The 21790-nt window shown below is 35.7% G+C and overlaps 1 protein-coding gene across 3 annotated transcripts in view; it reads right to left on the bottom strand.

Moving 5' to 3' along the window:
- Positions 1-15906, bottom strand: part of LOC111594729 (putative polypeptide N-acetylgalactosaminyltransferase 9) — a 71779-nt gene extending 55873 nt beyond the window's left edge. For 2 of the 3 annotated variants that reach the window (XM_023308164.2, XM_023308181.2), the window contains exon 1: positions 15763-15905. The gene's annotated coding sequence lies outside the window, so the exon portion shown is untranslated. Of the gene's footprint in view, positions 1-15762 lie in introns of all 3 variants that reach the window. The other variant, XM_023308190.2, reaches the window with a different exon arrangement.
- Positions 15907-21790: the final 5884 nt, after the last annotated feature.

The following is a 21790-nucleotide window of genomic DNA, read 5'->3' as shown; positions in this document are numbered from 1 at the left end:
TGTAATTCTATTGGTTTCAACTGAAAACAGGAAATTAGCATGCATTTGCTAATTAGTTGCGATTGTAAAACTTTCAGCGAGACGTGCACAACGTCTTCAAGCCCCAGACGCCCAACAAAGAGCCACAGACAAGGCTGGCTACGGCTGTTTACAAAGTCACTGCCCACTCGTTTCAAAGTCAGCACCAAACTCGTATCTCAAGAATGCGTGTGCCCGTTCTGTATTCGTTAGATACTTTTATTAAAAAGGCCCAGACAAGAAAGCATTTGCAGACGCCAGCTGCATTTGGTGAGAGTCGGATGTATTTTTAGTTGGCAGCCCGACAAGTTTATTCAAATGAATTGCATATCTGAGAAAGCCAAGTTAAAAACCTTTGCAGTGCATTCTTAACAGTTGGACAAATTCCTGGCATAAATTAGCACAAATTTTAAACTATTTACTTGATGATTTCTAGAGGAATTTTTTCGAACATTTCATAAGAACTGAAATGAAATTTGTGCGAACTGAGACTTTTTGGCAAACATTTTTAGGCTCAATGCTTCTGAGAACTTAACTAACTAATATTACCCATGGAAACTGCCAAAGCTCTCAATTGAATATCAATTTATAAAAAACATCTGCCTTTATTTATTAATAGCCACGCATTAAGAGTGACTAAACTTTGTTGGCGAGTGTTAACAGCAGTCAGCAACTAAATAGCCACAAGCCCAACTGTCATCATTAATTCAGGTAAATATTTATATAAATAATGTGTGTTTTTAAGCTCAATACATGAATAATCAACAAATGAATGTTTAATAATGAATGCGTTCAGTTGTAACTAAAAGGTATGTGACAGGGTGTGAGGCTGATTGACTAGGTGACGCCCTGTACTGACTGGCAATTTATTACATTTTATCAATCAATCACTTTATTATCTATACAAAAACAGTCTATTATTCAGTCAGTCAAACAGCTTACAACAACTCTAATATGAATAGACCTCAAGGTATGTTAGCGTCAATCGAACAGTCTGTCAATATATTACTCGCACTATCAATCAGTCAATTATATGCCAAGAAATAAGAAGTAATTGGTATCAATAGACAACACTTTATCTGCAAGTCAATCCACAATCTGTCAATCAATCAATCAGTCACTGCATCTATCAGCCAGTAACTATAAACACATATATTATGATTGAAAAGCTAATAGACAAGACGTAGACAATCATTCAGTCGATCAATCAATCAATAAATCAATCAATCAGTCAATCATAAATTAGTCAATCAGTCAATCCATCAATCAATCATCAATCAGTCAATCAGTCAATCAGTCAATTAGTCAATCAATCAATCAATCAATCAATCAATCTCTCATTTAATCAATCTTTCACTGAATCAAATAGCTTGCCAAAGTTAATTTGCGCGCTAGAAGTTAATTGAATAACTCAATATACCCAATAATTAAATTTTAAATTTGTACAGGGTATTTTATAAATACAAACGAGTCTATTTAAATACATTGCATATGGCACGAAATTGTGCAAGTTGCGCTTGCTGCTTCTTTTGCATTATTATTTATACATTTTGTTAACAAATATTTGCCCTTTCGATGCCAAAAAATTTGAGTGATATTGTTGATGTTGCTGTTGATGTCGTTTTTGTTGTTACTTGATGTGACATGACAAATATTTTGTAGAATTTTTCATTATTTGCATTTTAATTTGTATTAGTTATGGAATGGTTTGTATTTCATACGCTCAAAATTCAATCTCTGAAGCTCTGAATAGGCAAACTGAACTAAATAATAATAATAATAATAATACACACACAAACCCGTATATAGATATATAGAAATGAATGGGTATTTCCGCTTTGCAGCCAGATAACAAACTATTTAAATAAAAAATAAATAAAATACATATATATGGATATATACATATACACATTGTAATCGCTATGGGCGAACGCATATGTATTTAGACGTATGTAAACATTTATTGTTTTTGTGCATTGATGATATCAACTGGCATTTAATATGTTTGTGGTCAGCATAATGCATATAAAGTTTCTTCCAAAACATATTATACAACAACAAAAACAGCTACAATAACAATCATAATCAAGCCAAAGTCCCGATAGAGCGCCCCGAGGGCAGAGCGAAGCAGTTAGTGAAAGTGCTTTTGGATGCTCCAGCTAATAATCAAGAAGAAGAAGCAGTAGCAGCAGCAGCAGCAGCAGCAGATGATGATGATAATGACGATGACTAAGGCAACTTTGTAAAAATCACACGAAGCATTCAGTTTCATTGATGAAGACATTGGCATTGCATAAGCCAACAAATTGCCAAGTCAAAACTTATATTTATTTCTTTTATTATTTTAGCAAAACTTTTTCTTTTATTTCTCCACGTTTGACCCTCTCGCAAAGACGATGTTTTACGTAAAAATATTTTTTCAATATTAAGTTAGGGCTTTTTAGCTGGGGAATTCAGCTGCTTTGCTTTGGGGCCAGCATAACGAAACGGGAATAATGGCCTTTACGTAAGTTAAGATAAAAACAGCGAGATTTGAATGAAGCAGACCAAAAATAATAATGTTTAATTATAGATACATTAAAAATTGATATTTAGCTGCATGCTAATCTGAGTAGTAGCTAAGCGTAAATATTTAAAAACGAAAGCTTTAGAATTTCAATGTCAAGAAATACAATGAAGCTTAGGGACCAAGATTAATGCTTTGTCTAAGAATTTGTAGAAAAGAAAAGCAAAAACTAAGAGCGAAAGGAATAAATAAGCGAATCCGGTTCAAAGACCATTTGTTATCTTAAAATATCATATGACATAATATATGTATTTTCATATTCTACGAGCTACAAAGATTGTTTTCTGGCTTTCAAAGTTTGTTTGTAAATATTTTAGAAATGCGGAGTAATGTTGATATATAATATATATAAAATATATATATATAAAATATATAAAAATATTACTATATGTAATATATTATATTATATTCATATAGTATAGTCTAATTATAATCATTTCTGTATTCGATTCTACACGGTATATCTTAATATGATATATATCTTAATATGAATCTAGCACAACACAAACAGATCTGGATTTTTGCATAGTTTTAGTTTATATTAGTTTATATATATAAACTTTTATTACCTTATTAAAAACTTACTTCATTAGGGTAATCTAAAATTAATAAATTTATGAATTAACATTTCTCCAATCCTTATTTGTCTGTATATATTCATGAATATATACTGCTCTTAATGATATTATTTTTATAAAGAAATTTAACTGAAATAAATCATTCTTTAAAAGTTTATTTTTTACTCCATATATAAGAATATAAAATAAAGAGATAAATTTAGTTTCTCTTTCAACACATTTATCAAAGTCGTTATTTCTAGTTTGTTTCTCTAATACTTCAAATTTTTCTTTGTCGAAAATGTAGCCATTTTCATTTGGCAAATGGATTTTCTGCTTTTCCTTTTGTTTTCACATTTTCTTGTTGATTTTAGTATTTCTTCATTTCTTTTGCATTTGTTTATAAACAAATGGTCAAATATAATAAGAGCGCTCAGTCAACAGAAGCTTGCAAAACAAACCAGGTGTCAGCAGCAAGCACATAACAAATAAACGCGACAGAGACACAGAGAGAAAAAGAGAGAGGGAAAGTGAGAGAAAGAGTTACTATGGGGCTTGTGTAAATAAATAGCTGTAAAAATCTTCAAAAGGCAATCAGACGGTTGTTCACCTGCGACTCGGACGACGCGCTTCACGTCGTTTCTTGGTCAACCTTTTGGGCCGTGCCCAGTTCGAATAGTTGTTGTAGCTGTCATTCTCTTCAGTTTTTTCTTCTTTCTTCTTTTTTTTGGTTAATTTTCAACGTGCCAAGAATTTCCAGCCGCCCATTTCCATGCCAATTGACTGCGCACGTTGCGTTCTGATTTGCTTTCTAGCTTTTCGTTTATTTAGCATACATACCGATATACATATATATATATATAAATGGGTTTTTTGTGTGTTACATTTTCGGGGCATTAATTTACAACGCCGACCCACATAGCTGGCCAAGCTGTTGGCCCAAAGAGCAGCCGGCAGCTCATTGCGAGCTGCCTAATTACGGCTCAATCAACCGACTGTGGCAGACAACATCTCTCGACAACATCTCTACTCCCATGCACCCAGCTGCAGGGATTGTTGCCTGGTTACCTAACTGCAAGTTAATGACTTACTGAAAGTAAAGCCAACACTACAGCAGCACCAGCAGCAGCAGCAGCAGATGCACAGGCTAGCTGCAACTGCGCGGCATGCCACAAATATTTGGCGGCACCTGAATGCATTTTACAAATTTTTATGCGGCCGACTGTTGCAGCAACATGTGATAAATTGCAGGCATCAACAGCTACAACAACAATGACAAGTAAGAGTGCCGTGCTTGGAAGTGCCGCACCCAGCAGTTACCCTGTAAGCAGCTATGAAATTATGTGAAATACTTTAATTAACTTACCTTCACATAACTTGTTTCCTAATAAAAGTGACTAATTAAAAGCAAAATTATTTCACACTTTCTGTTCGTAATGAAGACACTCTGCCAAGATTATAACCTGTACAATTTGGACATAGCGGGCATTACAAACGAGACTACTCAAAAAGCAAATATGCTTTAGGCTGTTGCATTCACTAGCTTCCGCTGATCATAAATCATTTTCCCAATTTACAGGGTATACCAATGCAATAACAATAATGCCTACAGCCCATTTTAACAGCTCTCTGCAAACGTTAACGTTTTGTCGCTGACATTTTTGGTTAGCTGACTCATGGCCTGCACCCTGGCTCAACGGCAAGCCTGTGGCCTCATCTGCACAGGGCTCGTTACAGTGTATTAAGCATTAACATTTGTAAATGAGAAAAATGCCAAAGCCAAAAGGTGAGTCGAAGCGAAAGAAGAAGAAGCAGCTGCAGCAGCAGCAGCAGCAGCAATGGTTGATGACTTTGCATTTGATGCGTTTTCTATTGAATGCAGCAACAAATTGAACAATTGAACAGAGGTGTGTGTGTGTATGTCTGAGTACGTGTGTATGTGTTAATGATGATGCAACATTTGCCACAATCGTTGAAGAAAAAAACATCGCCCGTGGCGCACAGCGGCAAAGTTTAATGCCCGAAGGCCGCAAATGCGTCAATACGTCAATACGCTTTGCTTCTAAAGTGTTGCAATGCCCGTCTCCTCTCCAACCCCCACCCACACACACAGCATAGGGTATAATGAATTCATCATGAACGCCAAACTTGGCATTTACATTGTGTGGCTCGAGTGTGGACTTTAAGATTTAGCGTCAGAGCGTGAACCACATTGAAAGTAAGCTTCTCCTTTTTTTGATTTTTTTGGAGCTATTTTTGATTCAAATAATATTTGCTTTAGTTTTTTCTTCAGATAACAAATAATTTTATGCAATAAATAATATTACAGCATTGAGCAAAATGCCTCAGCTAGGCTCATTTTAGTTAACTTTATTTTATTTCAATTTTTATCCAAACTTTTGTATAATAAAATAAGGAATTCAATCTAAGGTTTATATCCGGCTTTTAAATTCACGCATTTGTCTGACATTCACATTTCAGATTAATCTTAATCTTATTTCATACTGAATACCATTTCGATTGCAAATCCCATTCAGCTACAGCTTTTTGAATTGTCTTTGCCGAAGGCCATCGTATTCACTGTCATTAAAAAAATATCAGCTTGGTAGCTTTTAACTATATTCCATCATTATAATAATAATAATAATTCCCATCATCTTCTCATCTCGAGCTTATTTTGTTTGTAACTCGCATTTTTTTTATCAGCTCATCAAAATGTCACTGGTCAAATGGTAAAAAAGAAGAAAAAGCACACACCACACGACACACAGTTGGCTATAGCCATATTCGCATTGGCATTTTCCTGGCCAAGTTGTTGGTGCTGCTGCGGTTACGGTTTAATAACCATTCATTGCTAATGCCACAACAGAAAAAAGACAGCTACAAGCATAGATATACAGCCATAGAGCCATGTTCAGAGTCATAGAGTTGGGTATATGCATGGACATTATGAATATAATATATATATATACGAGACTAAAAACTAGTCAAGCGGGCGCATACAGTGAGCGCCAAAAACATTGCAACAGGTTTGCTTGACTGGCCTCTTGCCTTATTAAATCATCTGCTTGATTGTTGTTGACGCTTTTGTTGTTGTTGTTGTTGTTGCCAGCTGTCTCTTTGCCCGACCAACTTGATTTGTGACTGAAGGTTAGTTTGCGTCATTAGAAACGTTCATCTTTATGCATCTATTATAAATATTTTTTCATACAAACCAATTGCTTTTTATGAGAAAAACTATTTAAAAGCAAAAACTTAAATATTTTTTGCGAAATGCGCAACTATTACATCTACAACAAGAGAAACTTTGCTCGACTATCGCACAATGCTGTCGACTTAGCAAATAACAACTAGCAACCCACAACAACGACGAGAACAAGCACGTCGACCTTTTGTCAAAACTTGCCTTAGAATTATGTTTTATACTCCCAACTAACACAGCTTCCTCTATGCTCATCCTGATAACAACAACTAATTCGCATACAATACAACAAAACTTTTTGAGAGCTCTTTTATGCTTTCGTGCACTGCAAGAATGTTTGTAGTGTGAATGAAGTGCTTAAGCCTGCTATGAAATAATTTAAGAATTCTAAATAAATATTTACAACAATAAAATTAAAAAAATAATAATAATTTTTGAAGCCACTCACTGTGGTAATTCATTGAAATTGAGTTGAAGATGACTCATTCACATTCTCTACTTATGTTTATCTCCCACTACATTTCGTACGTTATCTCTGTCTACCTGTAACTCTAAATAATCTGTGTATCTATGCAAGAATGTATCTATGTATCTATGGTTTCATATCTATTGTACAAAAGTATCTTAATATTTATATAGCTAAACATGTGTAAGGATCATGCAAATATCTATGTATCAATATACATGAAGTTAATCAAAATATATATATTCATATATTTTTATTGTGTCTATATCTCTTCATTTCAATCTATAACTATATTATTGCATCTATAACTGTATCTTTGTTTGAATATCTCTGACTCTATCTGTTTCTTTTTCTCTAATGATTAGCCCACTTTTTCTTATTGTGTATTTCAGATATCCACTCTCCATGGAGTACATGCATATATAATATATACTTATGTTTTTCGGGGCAAGCTCCTTCTCGCGTAATTCATTACATGTTAAGATTCTTCTTATTCTGGCTGCCGGCCATTGTATGCTTAAACTCAACTCAAAAAAAAAAAATAAATAAATAAAGAAAGGAAGAACATGAAATAAAACAATAAGCAAGCTAGCAACAACGAGGAAGTCGCCGCCTGTGTGTATCCGTCAGATATCGCGCCAACTATTTGTGTTTGCCGAGTTGTTGTTGCTGTTGTTGGTCATATTTTATGGCCCCCGCCGCGTAAACAATACAACAAAATATTCAGCGCGATAAGAGTTTTTATGCAGCACTCGAAACTCTCCGCCAACCACCAAGTACTCAAAACTGACCCAAGGCACATCACGAAACGAAGGGGCTGCCACATGTGGCAGCAGCGCAGCGTCTGCAACAAGTGGGATTGCGAGGTACTCGTAAACATAGCCACGGAATGCACCGCTTGAAGGCGCATTAATTTGACAGTAGAGGACGACACGTGGACTTTGAACGTGAGTAAAATAAAGTGAGAAGCGAGATAAGATGTGACGCTAGCTGCAATTAATCACATTAACAAATTCGCCTTCACTATAGAAAATTAAGAGTGTGAGACTAGAAGTTGTCATTAAAGTGACCATGGAGGCTAGTAGAAGCAAACAAAACTCATCAAATTAATGGCTAAGTAATAAAGTGACTTGCTTTTTGAGCAAATCACATTAGAGAGTGAGAGTGCGAGGGCTGGTGTAAGCATTGGGTACTTGGCGAAGAGGTGCTCCTGCTGGATGGGCTGGTAATAAATAAAATGACTAACATTCAGTGACAGCTTATAAAATGAGTTTTTGGTTTGCTCAAGTGACGGCCGAAGAGTTAAAAAGCTGTGAAGGTGCGAAATAATCATTAAAGTTACCATGACATTGAGGTGAATAATGAATTAAATGAGTGAAACCAAGTGACAACTGTGTTAAGTTGCGGAAATGGTTCAGTTAGTCACATTAGTGACTGTCAAATTAACCCAACTCCAAAATGTAGAAATTACTTCAAAATGGCTTATTAAATTTAATCATGGAAAACTGCTGGGAAGCAACATGAAGTAAATGAAGTTAGACAATGATTCGAGCTTACCTACATAAGAAAAGTCGTTGCTGTATGGTATTAATATAAAAAAGAGGTCTATTCTATAAGTGCTAATGTTAAAGGTAGAATATGAATTAAATTTTTTTTTATATATTAAGTAATACATTCTTGCGTTAAAGCGTAAAGTGATGCAGAACTTTTTAAAATAAATTCAATCTTTGAAGACATTAATATCCATAAAACGTTTTGTGTTTTCTATAAGTGAATATTATGTACATAGTTTTTGCAAAAGGTGACTTAACTGAATGATGAATAAAACATTACTAAGCAATTTCTCAGTCTGTAGATGTTTTGGTAAACGGAAACCTGAAGTAACTATCCTATCCTCGTCTTTTTCGTATGCAAAACTTAAACAACTCCATTTCGAGATAGCTGCATATAGATTTGCTGACACAAACAACAATAAATGGTTCTTATATTGTTTTTTACTTTTTATTTCTTGATCCTTGCTTTATAGGGCGATGGCTTTTGCCCCATTTGGTCAACATTCTTGTGGGCTGTCTTTGGGCTGCCTTTTGACTGCGTGACATGTGCCAGGCGCTCCAATTTATGGCCAAAGATACGACAACTATAAATTGTGGCTAGGTATTGATTGTTGTTCTTGTTGTTGTTGTTATTGCTGCGTGTGTTGACAGTTGACAGTTGAGTAACAAGGTCATTATGCGGCTATTTGTGGCCATTTGCTGCCGCTGCGGCTGCATACAACTAGTTTGTGCGTCACGAGATACAAATATATCTGTAAATATAGCTGAGTATCTATTGTAGATACAGCTGTCTTTCTATCCGTATTACTGCGTGCGTAATTACAGTTAACGTTAAGCGGCCAAAGCTCAACTTCATTTCCGCTGCTAACTCACAATTCCTATTAGGCTCAGATCTTCAAATTTATGATTGATGGCGAGTCGGGGCAAACAATCCATATAATGCATGGCGTATGCACAGCAAAAAATACTTTGGAGTCTTAATCAAATTAAAATGAAATCAAAATTATATTGAAAATAAAGGTTTCTTTAAGAATAATTACAGTTAAATAATATGGTTAAATATATTTATATAAATATTTCAATAGATTTTTGGCATAGTTCATAAGCTCTTTTCTACAGTGTATACATATATCTTTTATTTGACAGGTAGCCAGCGCAATGCTGATCCCTAGCTACAATTGAGCTGTCTTTTGTTCAGTTTGGTCCAGTAGCCACAGCCACAGCCACAGCCGCAGATACACAGTCTGAGCTACGGATACAGATGTGTATCTTTCGTTTCATTTAATTTTTTTTGGCATTGTTTGGGCCTGCCTCACGTCTGAGCCTCGTCTCGTCTTAATGTCTAAGCGGCTGCCTGTGTGTGCTGGCTGCGTGTTTGTTAGATTTCCATATTTGTTTTGTGCCCAACAGCGATTAGGCGCAGGTCTCAGATCTTAGCCATCAAGTCTCATGCTGATGGGTCCAATTAGTGTACGAAATTGTCCAAATATTTGAGCTACTTAGTTTTCGGCTCTCAATTCTGGACACTTTTGTTTGCGCGTTTGTATGTGTGTCCCAGTCTTTGTGTGTGTGTGAGCCGACACTTGACATTGATACGATCTCTGATAAGGTGCAGCTGGTTCTTCGACACCCAAAAACTGGATGTGGATGTGGGTCGTTCGAATCGAGTCGCGCCGGGTTTATGGGCAGGCCAAAAGCCGAATGCGTTGCGCTTTCACCACAAAAGCTGCACTCGCACAGAGATGCAGAAGCACCAAATCAGCTTCACAGAAACACACAGATATACACACACACAGACATACAGGCAGACAGTTGTCCGGCAACAAATGCAGATACAAATGCGGACAGCTACTCAATCGAAGTAGCCGCAACGAATCCGACCGAGAGCAAAGTGAAATGCAATGCTAAAAGAGCAAATGATATAAGGATGACTTGGCCGACATTTTCGTTAAGTACTCGTGAAGGCAAAGCCAGACGAGTCAACTACTAGCGGATACCCTGTAAAAATATGACTACTACTAAGACTTGATCATATGCCTTACAACAGCTGATATATATGGCAACTATATCTTTCTATATTAATAATTTTATTTATTATTATTATCAATTATAACTTATGGAACGTAATTGTTAATAAATAAAGTAAAAAAATTAGAGTTGAGGTTATCTTCGACATGTATAGATTTTTAAGTAATCGATCAAATATATCTATATTAGTATTAGCAGTAGTTTCTCATAGCATTCTAAAGATAAGTCAATTACATTTTAAGGCAAGATTCGATAATTAACGATATTTACTTAATCGAAAGAAATGATCGATTAATTCATTTAATAAATTTGATGTATAGTAATGAAGATAACGAAATGTATACATCTAGATGGATTCACATGAAAATACATATTTACCTACTGAAGTGGTCATGCCATTTTGCTGTTTACTACAGGGTATGTAAAGCAAAAGATGAGGCTTCAGTTGCATTTGCAGTTGCAGAGCTGCGACTGAAGATGACTGCCGCATTCCAAAAGATGCAGGCCCCGAAAAAAACCAAAAACAAAAACCTTTAAAAAGAGACCCAAAGACTATATGGCTTTGGTCTGGTATAAATCGCTGTTAATGCTCTTGTTGTTGTTGTTGTTATTGTTGTTTGTGGCTGTGCTGCAGGAACCAGTTTGGTTTGAATTTTATGTGTATTTGGTTGAAAATTTACGAGTTTGGCGAATAAAGCAGCAAAGAATTCAATGAACTCGTCTTCACTTCGACTTCTAAGCCAGCTAAGCAGCAGCTCCAACAAACACATGTAGCTTAAACGTTTACACATATATATATATATATATATATATGTATATATATATATATATATATATATATATATAATATATATATATATATATATATATAAAGGTATATACCATATAGACACTTAAAATGGAGGCCTATCTTCCTCCTAGTTATGCAAATGCCCGCCTGTCCGTCTGCCTGCCCACCCGCTGCAGTGGACTCTAAGGCCAGGAAATTGGTTTCGAATTGGTTTGGCTACGAATTTTTATGCCTGCCAAGAACAACATCAGCAGCAATTGTTGTTGCTGTAGTTGTTGTCGCAGTTGTTGCAGTTGTTCACTTGTAGCTGCAGGTTGTAGTAACATTTGTCTTGTCATTGCAGTTTGCAGACCCTTCTGCTGCACAGCCTCAAATTCACAACATCCACTTCTCGACCGCATCCCCCCGATTATTCCCTTTCATGCTTTGGGCAATTAGCTGCGAACTTCAACTCGGCTACGTTTGGCTGCATTCTCAGCTGCTTCGGCCGGTTCATCATTGGCTAGCCGCTGCTTCTCTCAACTCTTCTCTAACGCATTTTTGCCTCTCATGCCGAAATCGTGGCCAAGTTATAATTAAAATGCAGACACACAGAGTAACAATTTATGGCCACAAGAGCTGGCTATTTAAGTATTAATAGCCATCATTTAAGGTCTTTAAAATCTGTTGGCAGCTTAATAAAGATGCACCACAATTAAGATAACTCCTAGCTTCTTTGGAGATCCATGAGAAAGTTCAACATTTGCTTAAGAAATTATGAGTTTGTCATTAAATTTGTTTAGAAACTTTGTACTACAATCACTCGACAGTAAATTATGGAAAGTCTTTAAAATAAATTTAAAAATAGATTTAATCATGGCTTAATCTATAAACTAACAAGTTTTGATGTATAAACATTAAATCGATAACAATTGTGCAATTCAGAACTATTAAAAACTATTCAAAGAACTGAATTTCTATAGTTATCGATTAAATCGATTACTGACTATAATTCAACAAGCGTTATAAACTCCACAATATACGAAGCGCGTGCGAAATGTAAACTAAAACATAAAAAAAATTAACGTTAAGTATTATAATAAAGTATTTATTTAAGTAATTGTTATCGATAACATATTGAGTCCGTTATACACTTAGATATGTGAGAAACACGCATAGTTAAACGCCCAAAAGCATTAAAGCACTATTCACAGATTAAGTTTAAAATAGTAATAAATTAATCGAATACTTATTAAAAGTCGATAAGTGTTATATACTCTAAAATGTATCAAGCACTTGCAAAAATAAAACTTAAGTCTTTAATAATTAAATTGATGAGGAAACAAATACCTAAAAAAATGTTTTATTTGAGAATATTGTTATCGATAACATATCGAGTCAAGAATAATCATTTACCTTTCTATATGCATAAATTCACTTTACACCAGCTGGACAAGCATGAACGCGTGTTCACATACTTATGTTGGCAACTGTGCCAAGTTAGAGAGACACTCTTCTTAAGTTACACAAAGTTCTTTCGCAACTAGAGACACGAGTTGAGGTTAAGTCTTGCATAAACAAACTTGGTTGGCAATCGGACACTACGTGAGCTGAACTGAGCTGAAGCTCCCCTCACGGCTTGCAGCTTCCCTGATCCAACTGCAGTTTCCGCTTTCAGCTGCCATTCGAAGTGCTACAGTTATCCAGTGGCAAATACAGTTATAGTCAAACACACACAAAACACAACACATACGTGCCTTCAGTCTTTTGGGACGACATTAGATTACAGCAGCAAGCTAAAAGAGATCTACAAAGCGTCGTAGCTATCTATGCAAATTCCTCTCGATCGTCTCGCGAAACGTGTGCAAGAAAGAAGAAGCTGAAACTCGAGACAAAATGGACTTCTATATATATATATATTGTAATTTATATTCTTTTATTCAGGTGTTCAGTCGATAAAATGCAGTTGCTCTCTATTTCATAAAGAACGTGTTGAACGTGCGAAATGTTTTGTAGATTAGCATTCAATTAAACTATTTTTCGACTTGTTTTTTCGTGTTTTTGCGTTGTGTTATCTCACACCTGGTCATCTCATAAATCAAGAGAGTGATCAAGCCATGATGTAAGAGCTGTAATATCATTGTGATTAATTTATTGAAATTAACATAAATGGCAACAGCTTTAACTTGTACACAGACCCGGGCACAGAGACTGGCAGCTTTTTCGGCCAACATTTATAATTAAATTTAATTACCTCTGCTGCTTCTTAATGATGCAGTCCACAAGCAACAGAAATAAAAGGTATCCCGACTAGAGAGCTGAGGGAATGAAACCCGTTTTCAACGTAAATGAATGTGGCATTTTATTAAATAAATAATTATGAATGAAAGAGTAAATAATGATGTATGTGTGTAGCAGAGGGCCACACGGACTGACGGGCAGACGGACAAACACATTAGCTCTTACTCGTAGCCAAAATGTGAATTGGCCACGAAAGGTTTCATCAACGAAATTTGAGAATTTGCGACAAGTCGAAAGGAAATATGTGTACATATATACATATATAAAGAAATAAAATCCTACGAATGCAAAAAACAACAAAAATGCGAGAGGAAAGTCAAGAAATTGACGCAGAACTTTTTAACCACATTTTAAATTATCACAGAGGGGAAACAATGCCATCAAGAACAGAATAAAATGCAAACATTACCAATAAAAATGCAAAAATATAATACTTAAGGGGAGCAAATAAAAACTTTATCTATATATAGGGAATTGTATTCATAGAGCACTTATTTTAAGTACAAGCAAATGTTTTCAAGCGATTAGATTTATTAGCACGTTTTACTAAATGTTACTTTACAAGTTGCTATTAATAATAATTTTATCAGATTTTCATATATTAAAAAGAAAATTTTAAGCACATACGAAAGTTAGGAGCAGAATTTATTTATAATTATAAAAATTTACAAAAAAGAGTTAGAAAGGAGTGTGAAGAAAACTCAAGGAAAAAGAAACATGAACAGAGTAGTTGAAGTAAAAATAAAAACAAAAAATGAAAGCTAGAAATGTTGCAAATTTTATGAAAGCAAAAGAAGGAAAGAATTTCAGAGAAGAATTTCAGCGAGAATTTCAGCGAGAATTTCACAATTACAGAGCTAAAAGCTAATGTATTCCGCTTAAATTAAAAAAAAAAAAAACACATGTATTCCTCTTCTTCTTCAACTTCTACATACAAGTAAATGATGTATCTCAAAGGGAATTACCGCTTCAAAGTACATCTCTGAGAAAATTGACACAGAAACACTCAACAAGCCAACTTTTCGCATATTCATAAACCAACACTCTTTCAAGCTCCAAGAAGGAGGTGCTAAAAAATCATAAATATGTTAAAAAAGTCTAAAATAGATTGCAAATAATTATAAAAAACTAGAATTAGCAAACATTGAATTTGGAACACCTTTCGACTAATTTAAAAAGCAAATAAAAAGAGGAAGACAAACGCAGTTCAGATTTTCAGATAACGTTAACAACCCATAAAAACTAAATTAAAGGGTTTTATGTTTGGAAACAATCAAAATTTAGTTTCTACATCGAATTGAATTATGCAGATTAGCATAAAAATTTAGTCTAATTAGCGTATTCTAAGAGACAAGAGTCTTTATCTGGCATTTCATCTACATATGTGCTGGTTGTATATTTGCCGCCGCTCTCCTGGCCAAAAGTGTGTCAGCTAACGGTTCGTCGGCTTGTCTCTCATGAATTGCCCCAATGATAATTAATAAAATTTTGGCTCGATTCTAGGCCAATAGAAAATTGTATAAAACACGAACCCAAACAAACCGGCTAAACGCAACCAGACAGAGGCAGCGGCAGTGGCAGAGGCGGGAAAGCGCGCCAGTGGAACAGGCAGACACAGGGTTGCATTGCAAAAGGGTGGCAACGGGCCAGTACCAAACAAAACAAAACAAAAGAAAAGGCAGCAGCTGGTTTCGCTTGGGCATGAAAATCAAATAAGAATATATTGATTTTTCTTATTTGCCAGCGCGCAGAAACAAAGTCAAGGAAGTGGCCAATAAAAATAATTTGCAAACAAAAACAAAGCAAAACAAAGCACAGCGAAACGAAGCGAGGCGAACCAGTGCCAAAAACAAAACTGGCAAAAACAATGTCAATGCACGCCAAAATAAAAGCAATGAACAAGAAGAAGAAGACGAAGAAGCCGCACGCAAAGACAAGAACAAGCAAAGCAGACAGCAGCAACAACAATGCGCCTAGCTAAGCACGCAAAGGGTGGTGTAGAAGGACAGGAGAATGCTTGAGGGGGGGTGGAGTGTTGTAAATGTCAGCTCAAGTTAACGGAGCCACGCGGAACACACACGCAACAACAATAACAACAACAATGACAAAAGAAATGTTTTGTTGTGCAGCGCCAGGCAGCAACAACAAACAGACAACAGACAGCGGCACCTGCCGCCGAGGTTCTATGCCAACCATTTCGTTGCGCTCCGACATGTCTGTCCGTCAGTTCGTTAAGTTTTTGTTGTTGCTTAGCTCCTGGTCGCGTGGCAGCGACACTTGACGTTCAATTCGACTGACTTACCAGCGTTCCTCGCTACTGATGAGCCTCTGCTCCCGCCTCTGTCTCTGCTGTTACTTTGATTTGGCTGTCAAAACGTTGGCTGCGCCGCTTACAAAAGCAACAGCAAACAAACGCCTCTGCGGCTTTACGGTAAAAAAAAATCACACTCACTGCACTATGTTGTAATTTTTTAAAATTTTTATTTATTTTAAAATTTATACAACTTGTAAATATTCACCCCAATAATTTATTTTATGCTTATTATATATAATTTTCACTCAGCAGTTGACTGTGTTTGCTTTGCTTAGCTTTGCCGATTTTAGTGGGATTTTTCACGCGCCCTGGCACACATACACACGCACGCAGACACACGTACACACAGAACGCTTGCACCTGTGTGCGAGAATTGTCGAAGAAATTTATGAAATTTAACGTTAGGCTTCGCACGCGCCCCACTTCCAACTGCTTCAACGTTCAAAAATCGACTGTCTATAAAGCCAACCCAGCGCATACGACTCAAACTTGTGTGTGCAGCGAAACGGTTTGCCTTGCGCCGGCTAACCGTTGGTTGGCCACGCAACATGTTCGACGTGGGAGTGACTGTATGTGTGTGCGGGTCAGTTTGGGATAAGCCTTGAGCGATAAAAGGCCGCCACGCTCTGCGGGCAACATATTTTTTACTTTTTGACCCGCATACCCCAATCTGATATTTGTATCTATAAATAGTAAGTAAAGCAAAAACAAAGACCAATTTTAGCTACTTCAGTAAATTCTTAACGATTGAAGCAAATTTTAATTTATCTTTACACGGTACCCGAGGATGCACTGTAAAAAACTAGCTCTGGGTTTAAATTTCTCATTATATGTTGAATTTATTTATTTTTTTTTTCTTAACTTAACATAAATTTTTAAGTTGTCGGGGCATGAGTAACTGAGTGCTAAGAACTCACCTTTTGAGCGTGAGCCCTCAGATTTCTGATGAAATTATTTTTAATAAATTCTTTCATTTTCTTTTATTTATGTAGTTTTTCTATTTATTTATTACATTTACTTCATTTTTTTTTATTTTATAATATTTAAATATAAAAATAAATATTTAACTGTTTAATTTTTTTATTTAATTTTATTTTTCAATCATAAATCAGTGTGTCATTGCGGTTTCCTTTAAAAAAAAAAAACATTTTAATTTTTACCAATTTTCTTATCGGTTGCAATATAAATCACCAAATTTTTTTACTGTGTACTAAGGAAATGCAATTATCGTAAGGTTCATGAATGGCCACTTAGCAATATCTTTAATAAGTCTGGTCCAATGGGCCATAAATCTAATTTGGAATTTTCACTTATCAGAACTCACATACTACCGAAAAGTTGCATAAATTGTTTGATTGTGGCTTAAGTGAGGTTCATTCCTTTTGTGACTAATAACAGTAACAGATAAGGCGACATTGAGGTATACTAAAAAGTGAAATAAGCACAAATTTAAAGTTATTTAAAAAGCATAAAAATTTCAGATAATTGTCGGAAGTAAATTAGCTTCTTGAGAATATTTTTTTTATTTCTATTACAAATATTAAGTTTTAGAACTTTCAATACTTTATTATATATTTCTAAGTGTTCTTTTGATTTTAAAGTCAGTATCTATTACAAAGATATCGCATTATTCAATATTTTTTTATATTTACTACATATTAATTAATTTTGAAATTATATTATTTATTATATTTACAGCACTGCCAACTTGTAGCATTGACTTCTAACCTGTTGTCAAGTGGTGGCAACCGCATCGAACATGTTGGCTCTGAGCAGCGCATCTCTGACACAACAAGCACACAGCAAACAATAAACGTAGCCGGCATTCAAGATGCGTCGAACATGTTGCATGTAAAGCACTTGACGCTGCGTCGAATGCACGTGGCTCATTTGAATTTGCGGTTGTGTTTTGTTGTGTATTGGCCACAGGGGCTAAAGGGTGGGCAATGGGGCGGGCTAGTAAAAGTTGGGAATTGCGGTAAATTTATCGGTTCGAATTGAAAATATTTATGCAGGTGAAATTTTTGATTGAATATTAACAATTAATAAAGCGTTTCGATTAAAAACTTTATAGATAAGAATATATTTTTATTCACATATATTTATAATATAACTATTTTTACAATAATGTAGCTCTGTAAGATTTTACAATGGGCACTCAGTCAGAGGCTGCTTTAATGCTTTCAAATATATAAAAAGCTTTGATATTTTATATATATTGAGAACAAAGAAACCTAGTATTCCTTAAAATCGAATAAGTTAGATATTTAGATTGTGCAGAAATTATCACCCTTTTAATGTTCGCAGCACCTTTAAAAGCACATTAAAAAGCTTTTAGTGCGACTTTATGTGATTTCAGTCTATTTAGACTTTGTCAGTTCAGGTTACAGCAAATTAAATTAATTAGAAAATAGCTTTTAAAGCACATTAAAAACTTAATACTTTTTCAGCCAATTAGAACTCGTCGCTAAGCTAGTGCCCATCGAAACTTTCATTTGTGCACAGTAAACGAAACGAATTAATCTTTATTAAAAAATAGATGGAAATTCCTGAGATTTCATTTGATTGCACAGCTGCTGCTGTGGCCAATGGCCAATAGCCAATGGCAGATGGTCGATGCACTTCTTCAGATAATATACAAATCGATTTTAAGCACTTGGCAATTGGCTCGACTGGGCCGCAAATTGACAATTTTTGACGCCATCGAAACTGCATTTGGATTGCAGCAATTTCCGACGCTTTCCCGGATCGCTTTTCCAGTTAACGGCAGTTGCACTTTTCATTTCTGTTTGCATTTTCATTTGAAAAGGACAAGAATCGCAATCAACTTCGCTGCCGTTCGCTTTTTTCTCTTTTCTTATTTCACTCGAAGTTTTTCTTTTCTCGTTTTTGCACAACTGAAACAGAAGTTGGCTCGAAACGAGTTCACAAAGTTTCCACTGTTTGCCCTGCCGTCTATTGATAAACTTGACTTCGTATGCACAAGTGCATTTTATTTGGCAAACACAGCCCTCTCCCGGCCTTCCCAACCCTACCGGCTCCCTAGCGACAATTGCCGCCTTTGTTTAGAAATTGTGCTAACTCGCGACCAGAGTCGACGTCAAAAGTGCATATGAAGATGTTCCCTGGTTGCCAACTAGCCAAGTGAAACCTCGTTTGACTCGAGTTTCACCAGACTTCAATTGTATCTAAACCAAAACTTTGTGACTGAACTCAGTTTGAGGTTTTCAATTAAGTCTAAAGCGAAGAAGCCAAGGGATTTCAAAATGGATTTCACATATTTACTTTTTGCCCACAAAACATTTTACAAAAACTTTCTGTTAAAAATGCAGATTGGTTTTCGTTGACTACGTGCTTTATTGGAGCTATATATAGCAATATATATATATATAGATAACAAGTAAATGATTTGTTGTTATATATACTTTTCGCATTATATCATATCATATTTAAAGAAAGATATTGATGGATATAATTCTATAGAATTTGATAAGAAACTTTGATTACGCTAAGTTATCTCTCGATAACATATCGACTATAACTTATATTTGATCATTTTTTAAATATCAACTAATACTATAGAATGGCTATTTCTAAATACATTTATCTCTTCTTAGATCCATTCTTCTTTTACATAACTATTTTTCAGACTAACTTTCATCATCAGTGATCATCACCAGTTTGTACATAATTTTTGCTCTTATTGGACTTTAAGATATTTTTAAATCTATAAAACGCAATTGCTTTTACTCTTCTTTTCAAAAATATTTGAATCATAAATTTGTTAACGAAGAGTTGGAAACTTGAGTCTCAAGTTGTAATTAAGTTTGGGTAGGAAAGTATTTAAGCATCCGCTAAATTAACGCAGATCAATGAATCATCATTATTTGTCAAGCTATTAGATTCCACGATCATGATTAGATAGCTAAGATCTGAAATGGTTATTTTCCGGTAAGCAGAGAACGAGCTTCCCGATTTTTCTTGAAAATTTACATATAATATTCTGATATTTAATACATCTGAAATGAATATATGAATATATGTATATTCATTAATAAAATATGGTTGCATCGATAACATATCGATATACGACTGCTTTTCATCTTATCAGCGGCAACACATTTTCATTTTTATTTTCGATTTAAAGAGTTCATGCATATTAAATGAATTTATTTTTTATGCGCTTTTGGCCAGCTGCGTCGCAACGGCTGGTTGGACTACCTGATTTGGTGCTCTGCCAATTTGCTGGCCAATTGAAAATGCAATGCACGCCCCGGACCAAAAACTCATTTGCAACACTTCACGCAATGCAGGCGATTTCGATTTAGCCAAGATCAAGGGCGATAATAAAGAGCGCGGCGCGGCGCGGCCCGGCGCATTGCAGCGCGTTGCGTGCCACAGCAGCGGCTATAAATAGCAGCGGGCAGCAAACAACAAACAACCAACAGCAGCTTGGTCTTATCCCAGCTGGCTGATCTTTACGCAGCAGCAAAAACAACAAGCTACAGCAACAGCAACAAGCAACAGCAACAAGCAACTACAACAACGACAACAACAACATTCCTTTCGACATTTAATTAACGATCGCGATTGCAATCAATGCAACGCGCCTTGCCACGCCTCCCCGCCACCGCCCCCGCTACCTGCCCGCCCTGTGGTGGCCAGTTAGGCCACAAAGCTGACAAATACTGTAATTAATTTTAATTGCAGCGATTGGCGCCCGCTTTTTCCGTCTCATTAAAGTTTGCTGCCTGCGGGCCACAATTTAGGCCAACGAAATAAAGGAGTCGAGCGAGATTAAGCGAGCTTTGAGGTCCTGCAAGCTACAGGATTGTCTATCATAAACGGAAAGCAGCAGAATTGAAGCGGCTATAAGCAGCAGCAACAACAACAACAACAATGACAACCACGTTTTGGTACGTGTTTTTGCACCTAATTGCAGGCGTGTCGCCTACAAATGTTGCACGTAGAGGACGCAACACAGGGGTGCCAGGGCAGAGGGTAGGCGTGTCAGAGAGGAAGTCGTGGCATTAGCAGCGCTTATTGCAGCATCAGTTCTTTGTTGATGGCCATCGAAGTAGTTCTTGTTGCTGTTGCTCTTTGCATAGCTTCTAGAATTGTGTGAATCAACTGTAGCGAAAGCAATAAAGTGTTCAACGCCAGCAGATTGCTAACGTAAGTTTTAGACTAACGAATACCCTGTCAGCCTTGTATAGAGAGAGAGAAATAAGACGACCCCACTATCATGAGCAAATATTGATATTATTGTTAGCTCTCTATAGGTGTATAGGTGATAGAAATGTATATTCTTTACGGACAAATTCTTCATATTTTGTGTGTTAAGCCTTATTTATTTATCGATTGGTAATAATCAATAATCACAGGACCCAAAGCTTACAAAATTAACAAAATTAATATACTTATATAATAACATAATATAATATACTGCACGCAGAAGCTTTCTCTAATTTAACTTATAACTTATGAAATTTGTTAAAAGTTTCTGTAGTTAAGCAAAAGTTTATTAAGCTTATGATGAATATTTATCGTTCAGATGAATAAATATCGTTCACCTGAAACTTGATTCAATAATATAGCCAAAGTTATAACACATTAATTAAACAATGTATTAGCAGCCAGCTTGCATAGCTGCAATCTGGCTAATTGTATTATTTGTATTATTAATATAAATTACAATATTCTTGCTCAATGAACAACGTCTGCCAAATGCAAATTCAACATATTCCACTGACATTTCATGCAGGGTATCACACTCATTGAGTGTCGTTTCTTGCTACGTTTTTGGCATTGCTCAAGTGCAATAACAATATAAAATACTTTTAGTGTTCAGTTCATTGAACGTGCACAAATCCAATTAGATTCTCTATATTCTCATACAATCACTCACACTCGTGCACACACACACACAAATAGACGAACATAACTAATACACTCACAGGCGCAGAACGCACACAACAAGAATTTCGTAGCATACTTTTGTGAGCAAGAAAATTTC

This window comes from Drosophila hydei, unplaced genomic scaffold, assembly GCF_003285905.1.
Source record: "Drosophila hydei strain 15085-1641.00,03,60 unplaced genomic scaffold, DhydRS2 tig00000060-arrow-pilon, whole genome shotgun sequence".
NCBI lineage: Eukaryota > Metazoa > Arthropoda > Insecta > Diptera > Drosophilidae > Drosophila > Drosophila hydei.
Note: the sequence above shows the minus strand (reverse complement) of the source record. Positions and strands in the feature narration are given on the sequence as shown.